This window comes from Gracilinanus agilis, chromosome 3 (assembly GCF_016433145.1).
Source record: "Gracilinanus agilis isolate LMUSP501 chromosome 3, AgileGrace, whole genome shotgun sequence".
Taxonomy (NCBI): Eukaryota; Metazoa; Chordata; class Mammalia; order Didelphimorphia; family Didelphidae; genus Gracilinanus; species Gracilinanus agilis.
The window spans coordinates 495,192,895-495,203,031 of record NC_058132.1 but is presented as its reverse complement, the minus strand read 5'-3'; the positions used below and the strand labels follow the sequence as shown (position 1 = coordinate 495,203,031).

Sequence of the window (10,137 nt, the reverse complement as noted above, 5' to 3'; positions counted from 1 at the left end):
TCAATTAAATTCCTATTAGATAAATAGATAAATGTCCCAAAGAATCATTATTTTTCATATTTCACTCCACAGTTTCCAAAAGATTAAGACCCAAAAATCCTCCACAGTGAGGCTTTGGCCCATGAATTTAACTAATTTGCAGTAAATATGACCATGAAATATAAACACAATTGTTTGCAGGAGGGATATAGCATAGTGGAGAGGGAAAATGATTGAATTGGTATTTGAGAGATCTGAATTCTAATCTCTTTCCCATCACCAACATTGTGACCTCAAACAAGTAATTTCATATTTTGGATTGTCAATTACCCAGACTTCAAAGTGAGATATTTGGAATAAATTATTTCTAAGATACTTTCTAGGTCTCATGTACTCTGATTCTGTGAACTATCTTAACAATTATGGAAGCATTGCCAAAGAAAAACAAATGTATTATAGCTAATACTCTCTATATTGAAATATTAGAAATACTAATCCTACAAGTTAATTTCATTCTCTTTGTTGAATATTTACAAAAATACCTTAGTAAATATAGAATGTATTTTATACACACACCTAGGACACAATTACTTTTGATCTTTATTTTTCTTATATTGCTGTTGCTGTCTTCAAAGTCAAAGGGAGCAAACCAACCAACAGTTAGAGAAGGAGGTGCAAGTTATTACAACTAGAACAAAAATCAGTACTCTGGTCACCAAGACTCAGAATTTACTCAGATAGAAGAAAGTTAGATATGTAGTTCAGAAAAATTTTGAAAAACCTAGACTCATTTTGGTGCATTTGTCAGTGAGCTACTCTTGAGAGTCCTATGTTCAATGGTTGGTTGGTCTAAGGGAAGTCTGATGTATTTAGCAGTAAAGCTCTGAAGAAGCACAGAATTCTAAAGTTTAAACTTGAATATATGGACTTAAAATTTAAAACTAAAGTAATTTCCAAAGTACAATATCTTTCACAAATATGTGAGGCGCAGATTCAGGCTGTCTCAGGCCGCCAATAATGGAAAGGAGTTGCAACCTAAGAAAAGAATTTTGGTTCCTACTGGTATGTACATTATATGATGATCAGGACAAGGAGTGGCCAGAGAAGAAATGTCAGAATGAATGGGAGGGAACCATTTCAGGTCTAGCCTTTGAGCTCCTTATTATCATATTGCTGGTCAGGAAGCTGATAAGCTTCAGGAAATGCAAGAGGCTACAAAAGGTAAGTCATCAGGATTAGGAATATTGATGCAAGAGCCAAGCCTTAAGTAGACATATTAGCTATCATCCAGTTAAGTGAACTGTGTGTGGAACTGCCTAATGGAGTTTCTCTTCTCCCTTTAATTCCTCCACATCCCTACCCCCATCATCTCTCTCTTTCCGTCCTGAGTCAGAGTACCACTTTTCCCTTAAGAGAAGATTTGGATGCAGATGCTGAAGGACTGGAATCAACTGATTTTTTCTCTACATACCTAGGACCAGTGAAATACAGTCATGGTATGATGGAAAAACAAACAATGAAACAAAAAAAAATCACTTTCAATGCTAAAGGAAGAGGAGTATGTGGAAAGGAAGAGATTGTTTCAGAGAAACATTCATATTCAAGGAAGGAAAACTCAATGGCTAATGAGTTATATGCCTGGTCCCTGACTCACCTTCTGGGCTCAGGTGTTTTCTGTGACAAGGAAGGAAAAGAGAAAGAATGATTGAGGATGGATGAGCTCTTATTCTAGTGGCTCCTCCTTTACAGTGGCCTGTTTCTGATGTGAATTAATTTGGGCAGTGGGGGAGGGATTGACACATGACTAAAAAAAATCAAGGTCTTAGAGTAAATATTGAATCTAAATTCCAATAGTACATATCATTTTTTAATATTTTATTTTCCCAGTTATATGTAATCCCATAGTACATTTTTGAAATAATTATCTCTTTTATACATGGCATTAATAGTTTTATCAAGATGTCCAAATGACAATGGTATATATATATAATTTTTTTGTTTATATATATATATATATATTGCTTGTTTTGTTTACTATAAGGTAACATACTTCAAGACAGGATCCAAGGATATTTAGTCATTTAGTCAATGGAGATTTTCAAATTAATACTAATTCATTTTGGAGAGAGAGAGAGATTTGTCATTGTTGTTGTTCAATTGTTCTAGTTATTTCTGACTCTTCATTACCCCATTTGGGATCTTCTTAGCAAAGGTGCTAGAGTGGTTTGCCAGTGAGGCAATCAGGGTTAAGTGACTTGCCCAGGGTCACACAGCTAGTATGTGTCTGAGCCTGGGTTTGAGCTTTGAACTCAGGTTTTCTTGACTCCAAACAAGGCACCCAATCCACCCAGCTGTGTGTGTACACACACACACACACACACACACACACACACACATACGTATATATATGACATATATAGACTTTTTAGCAATATGTAATTATCCATATGCTTTATTATATATCTACACACAGATATATGCAAAAATATACATACATGATATAACCAATGCAAAAATGTGTTTTGCTTGACTATGCATATTGTTTTTTCCTGTGTGCTCATTTGTGGATAGGGTTGAATGGGAGAAAGAGCTGCTCTTTCAAAAAATGTAAAAAAACAAAACAAAATAGAAAATCTTTATTAGGCACCTTCTGAATTCATTGTCTATTCTACATGCTGCAGAACAATTAAAATATTCACTGTATATATATATGTATATATATATCAGTTTCCTCATATCTAAAGTGTGGAGGATAGACAAATGACTTTTAGTGTCTTTTACAACTCTAGGTCTGAGATCTTATGATTCTAAGCATCAGACAGGTTCCCTATCCTCAACTGCTTTTTATTCCTCTGTGGGAGACTAGACATAAACATAACTAACAAAAGGATTTGTATAAAAGCTCAGAACAATAGTGCAAGAAATAGAACTTGAGACAAACAATAACTAATTTCCAAATATTTGTTGGAGATTTTAGGAGGAGGGAAATTACTTCTGAATAGACGTTCTTAACCATGAGTTTGAGGTAGATTTTAAAAGAAAAGTAGGATTTCACGGAAGTGGAGTTGAGAGTGGTTGGTTGTTGCCTACAATGAGTCTTTTAAGGCATGGAGCACACAAAGTAAAGAATTTGGATACAATGTAATCAAAAGTTCTGGTTGGAGTGGAAGGTTTATGCTGTAAAGAAAAAAAAGACAAAATTGCTGCCTTCTACAATAACTGCTTTCATTAAATTTTCATTTGGCAGAAGGTATATCTCTAAAGAAAATTAGATCCTAGAAAATTATTTGTGAAAATGGAAATGTAAGTTCCTTGAAGGAAAGCATAACAACATACTTGCTTTTGCTTTGTAGCATAGTTCCTGGGCAATAATAAGAAATTAATAGATGATAATTGATTGATTGACTGAAGCCCAATAGCCCATGAGAGCAGTTAATGAGTTACTTTAGCAGGTCAAATCAGCATGGATAATCTATCTCAACAAATAAAGGAACAACCTATATACCATATATTTTGCATGAGATAATTTATATAAAAGCACTTTGAGCACGAGTACCACGTAAATACAAAATATTGTTATAATTATAACTTTATTTAGTGTAAAAATTCTAATGAGTAAAACTCAGATTTTTTTGTTATTGATCTAGTTCTCATATCTGTGATTTCCTTTTGACAAGATGAATGGTATAGTGAAGAAAAATAGAATCTCAAAATTGTGAAGACTTGGGTTCAATTCGTGTCTCTGGCATGAAATGGCCACGTGTGTCTGGGCAAGTCTTCTAAACAATCAGTGACCCGGACCAATTTCCAGGACCAGAAGTGGTAGAAGTTATTGACTTCCTTTGGAAAATACAGTTTCCTCCTTTGGAACATCCTACACCATTGCAGTCACAGATCCTTTGAACAGTCATTTCAGTCATGTCCAGCTCTTCATGATCCCATTTGTAGTTTCCTTAGCAAAGATAATAGAATTTCCTTCTCCAGCTCATTTTCTAGATTACGAAATTGAAACAAACAGGGGAGTCACACAGCTTGTAAGTGTCTGAGGCTGGATTTGAACTCCAACTCCAAGCCCAGTATTCTATCCTCTCTGCCACCTAGCTTCAGTCACAGGTTCATACTTTCTAAATATAACATCACTGCAATATTCCTCATTATCTTTTGTTTTTCCCTTCCATCTTTCTTCTCCACTACCTTGCTAAATTTTCTTTTTTTATCCCTTACCCCCATATCTCTACAATATTGGTGTCTGCTCAGTGCTGGTGGTGAAACCTTACAGTTCATCCAGAGTTATATGAGCTAAGCTCCACGGATCAGTGACTGAGTGATGCCTAATGATGCACGGGTGCACAATTGCTATAATTCCCTTTCTTTTCTGAATTGTTCCTACATTCTACTTGAAATATCTGCATTTCTGAACTGCTTGATGGCTTCTCACGAATGAAAGATGGTACCACTTAGCTAAAAAGACAGTGATCAGGTAATATTTAGACAAATGTGTGCTTTCTGGGACTGTGAAACTTATTTATGGGAGAGGATAACAGAGAGCTTCAAGAATCCTTTGACATCATTCTCAACAAAGGGATTAGTCGCTCTTCTCATTTAACTTTGCAAGTCTAACTCTTCCAACTCACTTCTAAGTGTTAATGCAACAGATCAGTGACTAAGAGAGATAGTTTTCCTTTCCCTTCCACTTAAATATTCTAGATCTTTTTTTAACACCATTAAAGATAATATACTTGAAAGGAAGTGGAGTTTTGCCTTAGAAGTTTCATTGTCTCTCATTCTCTAGGGCTGCTTTTCCTGATTATGCTTCCCCTAAGTGTACTTTGAGGTAGAGTTTAAGATAATCTGAAGTATAATGTATACTTTATACAGTACATATAATTTTACTTACTGTTGCTTAAAGTACAGTTTATGAGGAGTATCAAGAGGGCAGAAGTAAATCTCAAGGTATTATCATCAGCACATTGTTATTACTAGCTGAAAGTGCCAGAGAAAAAGGCAGGATGGGATTCTGTTCAAAGGCGTGATACAAGGTTCTTTGCTTTCCAATCCAGAGTCCAGTCTCTGGTCAATCTCCAAGTCCCATGACATTATATTCTGATTTTAAACCATCAAAATGTTCGTAATTGTTACAATCAAGGAGGAAGAAAAAAAATGAGCTTAAGAAAAAAATAGCCATGACCTAAATATCCAAATGCCATCACTACACATATTAAGGATTCGTACAATATACTTTATCAAATGTAAAGTCTAAGGGATTCCTGGCATTGAGAAAGCTAGGAAATATATTTTGGCAAAAATGAAAGATGGCACTGCTATGCATACAGGTATCAAGAAAGAGGCCAGCATGAAATACAATGAAATTGAATGCCACGCAGCTCCATACGCTGTATGGTAATTTAGCACTCTCATTATCAATACAAATTTCTGTGTTTGAGCTGGTTGTAGCTAATTTATGAACTCTACATCAAACCATTAACTCACCATTTAATTCCCAGCCGTACCTCTCTAACTATATTTGAGCATTTCAGCCAAGATTTTAATTGATTTTTGTAGTAGCCAGTTGTTAATAGGATAATTTGTCAATACAATAATAAAACAATTGTCTCAACAGTTCTATGAGTTCAGTTCATCAGATAACAAAGTTAAGTCTCCTTTCATTAATTGGAGGCAGGTGTAGGAGTGGTTGGATGAAAGATATAAATCTCTGTGGCTCTGTGGAAATCTGGGGCAGAGGTCACTGAAAAATTAGTTAAGCATGATGGACCGACAGTGACCTAGACAGGTGTTCCCGCTTTCTTTCTGTGTATCACTTCCTGTGTTCTTACTTATACAGGGGTTTGTTGAGCTTTGGCACATAGGTCAATCCATATATTCCTAAGTCTGTATTAAATTAAAAGAGAGTCTAGAATTGCTTCAACACAGAGTCACAGGCTCTCAGAGCTCAGCCATCTCAAATGTTCAACTATCAGGGTGAAAATATTTCATTTTTTTTAATGGTGTCACAGTTGCTAGGGAGAATTTTTTTTCCAAGGGCTGAGAGATTCTCTTTAACTGTAGTGATAATCCCAAATGACATCCAAATACTTTTCATGTATGATTTTAAATGGCAAAAAAATTGTAAAGTGAGGTTTTCATTCATTTCTACAGGAAAAAGAAAAAATTGTTGCAAAAAATTATGTCAGTGTAATATTATAATATTGAAGACTTAATATACCTAATACATTTGTGGTTGCAAGATCTTTTATAGAGTTTCAGTATTCTTGTTCTTATACCACCTAATTTCTTTTTTGTTAAGTACTAGCATTAACCCCTATCATCCCAAAAAAAACCTATGATAAAAGTACTTTTAAATTAAAGTTTCTACAGCCCTAAACATTTGCTAAATATCCACTATGTGCAAAGCATTGACTTAGAGTAAAGTGGAACTTTAGTGACTACTTTTTAAAAAATTGACGTTGAGAAATTGAATCATCTCTTATTTGGAGTAGAGGTGAGGGGCTACAGGGCATGGAATATTTCATACACTGTCACATTGTTCAGTTATATTTGATTCTTGGTGACTCCATTTGAGGTTTTCTTGGCTAAGATTCTGGGCCCACATAGCAAAGGAGTAACTCACTTGTTTTCATTGTTTGAAGTCCTTTTCTCCAATTCTTGGGAAGGAGTTTATTCTCTTTCAGTGTGGTGTATATAGCTTTTTTTTTCTTGGCCCATTGTAGAGTCCTGAATCTACTTTTTCCTCATTGTATCCAAACTAAACTATGATCCTAATGGAGATAATGTCACCAGACACTGCTGTTTCAGATACTGCTAGGACATAAAGGAAAATTCCAAGCCTTCTGGTCCTCTGAAAATCCTAGGTCCTTCTTCAAGAGAGGAAGGGAGAGGAGGCTGAGGTATTTTCTTCTACCAATCCTGAACAATAAAGTTATTTTAAAGGCATATCTGGGGGATGTAGACATTAAACAATAACTCTAGTCCAACTATCAATAATATGGAATTAGGTCTTAATCAAAAAACCCAGTGGAATTGTGCATTGGCTCAGCGGGGTTAGGAAGGTTTTGGGGAGAGGGAAAGAACATGAAATATGTAACTATGGGAAAATATTCAAAATAAAAATAAAAAATAAAGGCATATCTGGAAGCTTTTACCACTAAGCTACTAGAAAAATCAAATATCTGGGTTCTAATGTTTTGGGGTTTGTTTTTTTAAGACGACCAAGTTCCCTCACAAAACCTCAAAATACACATTTTGAGGGCTAGGTAGGTGGTTCAGTGGATAGAATACTAGTCATCCAGCTCTTGCCTTTCTGCCTTAGAAATGTGATTTAAACAGAAAGTAAGGGGTTCCCCCAACAAAAGACAAAAATGAAATAGTCCCTGCCTTCAAGGAACTTATATTCTATCAGAGGAAACAACTTGCACAACCATAAATACACAATAATATAACAGCATGATATATTATGTGATATGATATAAATATAATTTTAAAAATAAATGGAGGGGGCAATGGAGGGAGTTACTAGAAGATGAAAAGGATCAGAAAAGATTTCCTGTAGAAGGTGAGACTTGTGCTGACCTTTCAAGAAAACTAGGAGTTCTAAGAGTTGAAGGTCAGGAGGGAATATATTACAAGCATCATGAGGATGTGAGCAGGGCTCTGGGGTGTTGTGAGCTGTAGAAATGATTGAGTTTTGAGTACAATAAGTTGTTGGGCATTATTGAGGAAGATCTAGTCAAATTTATTATCTGGTAAATTTAGAACAATAGAGATAGTGTGGCAGAGTCAATAAAGGGTTGAAATTTCATTTGGGAAGATCTGGGTTTGTTTCTCATATCTATTGCTTACTTAGTCGTGTGACCTTGGATATTCATTTGACCTGTATGTGCTTCAGACTCACCACATGAGAATTTACTCATTCGACAAAGGATTTCTTGCAACTGAGCAACTGGACTTGGATGAGGTAACCATCCAATGAGCCTCAAGATCTTGAATCTTTTTCAATTCAGAAACTCAATTTGATAAGTTTAGTAAAAGCTAATGAGATTATGAAGAACCACTTCAAACTAACCAAACCCCAAAGAGACTGATTTAATAAACCAGAATGCCAACATGCTATTTTTCCATCAAAATATTGTCTTACAAGATAACCATTATTAGTGATTTGTCCAAGACATATCTTCTATTCTAAAGATTAAATTAGTGATCAGAAGACTGTCTGGTGGATATTGAAGCAGAAAAATAAAATTGATTGCCTTTAAAATGATATTCTCTCTATGGAATCATGGATTTAAAACATGGAAGTGGGTTTAAATCCCACTCTAAGCTATTACATGCTCTGGTACCTTAAGGAAATCATTAGCCTTCTCAAACATTACTTAACTCATTTAAAAAATGAGAATAATTAGAACACTTCCCTCACCACGTTCTTATATGGTGCAAACGAGTTATGTTGACTGTTGTCATTGCTAAATAAATGATTGTTGAAATTCAAGGTATGAAAATGAAGTAGCCTTCCTTCTCTGTAGAGTTAAGAGATTGTGGGTGTGGAATCTCGCATGTAATTTTGGACCTGGTTTATAGGAAGGTGATTTTCGCTTACCTGTTCTTTCAGTTTCTTTTTTATTCTTTGTTATAAAACCTGATTTTATGGAAAGGAGGAGGAAGAGGAAGATATATATTAGAGAATTAATTAAAGTAAGGGTAGCTAGTTGGCACAGTCAATAAAATACCAGGACTAAAGTCAGGAAGACTCATCTCCCTAAGTTTAAATTGGGCCCCTGAGGGTTACTAGTTGTGTGACTCTGGACAAGTCACTTAACTGTTTGTTTCAGTTTTCACATCAGTAAATGAGCTGGAGAAAGAAATGTAAAACCACGCCAATATCTTTGCCAAGAAAACCCCAAATGGGGTCATGAAGTGTTGGACATGCCTGAAAAATTTCTGAGCAACAGAAATTAAAAGTAATATGAATAAAAGATAGCAATAAAACTTTAAAAAGTTATTCCCCATAAAATAATCTAACCTGTTGTGATAGCTTTCTATTCTGATAAATCTTTCCATACTCAATTTTTTTAAATGACCTTTAGTGCTTTAGGAAGATCTGCTATAGAAAATTAATGAGAAAATATGGGCAAAAATAATAAAGGATAAAAAGGCTTGCTTTTGTGCTTGAGGAAGGAATATGACTGCTTAAAGTCAGAGTTCCAGCTATACATCTGAATGTTATTCTTCTCTACTTTAAAGATATTTGATTTTTCTGCCTAGAAAATTTATACTGGTGACTCCCGTAGATAGCAAAAGAAAAATGCTGACCAATAATATTATTATTCTCTAATTGTCCTTTTTCCATTATTCTTTTATCAGTCACAATTCTTTTCTGTTATGATACAATTTCCTTCTGATAGACTTATCTTGCCAACTTGATGAAAGTAGTTTATCTTGCATTAGCTAAATTAAAAACTGAGATCATCCTGGTGAAGTCTTAGTAGATATCATAGACTCTTCAATGAGATTTATAATATATTTGAGCATTATAAATAATATACTTAAATATTATTTTCTTGGATTTTATCAGGGAAAATTCCTGTAGAAATTTAACCTCACACAGTGTCTATCGATTATTAATTTTTTCTGACCTTTCTGCATATCAGAAGTGAACACTTTATTAAAGACCTATAGCTTCCTACATGAATAATCCAAAGTTCTTCTATTAAATCATTATGTCACCTTGTGCAATTTACTTAATATCTCTAAAACTTTGCTTCCTCTTCTATAAAATATGAAGTTTGGACTCCATTTCTTAAGGGTTCTACCTTAGAAAATAATAAAGTTCTCCACAATAAGTAGTGTCTTTTTGCCTTCAGATAGCTGTAATGCTGGTGTATTTTCATTGTTATATATTATTTTTATACATTTTCCTCATGAAACTCAAGCAAGTTTTTCCACTCCTTATGCCTTCCATACAGCATTACTAATCCATTCTGGGAGGGTGCCACAGTTTATAGAGGAAAGGAAGGGAATAAGCCTAATAAATACCAGGAGGAACTGTGACTGAACAGCAGACACTTCCAGAAACATTCTTTTATTATATATATATATATATATATATATATATATATATATATATATATATATATATATATATAT

At 34.5% G+C, this 10,137-nt stretch overlaps 1 pseudogene; it reads left to right on the top strand.

The window, feature by feature from the left end:
* Nucleotides 1-5,284: 5,284 nt before the first annotated feature.
* The window catches only part of LOC123241767, a 27,589-nt pseudogene continuing 22,736 nt past the window's right edge, over nt 5,285-10,137 (top strand).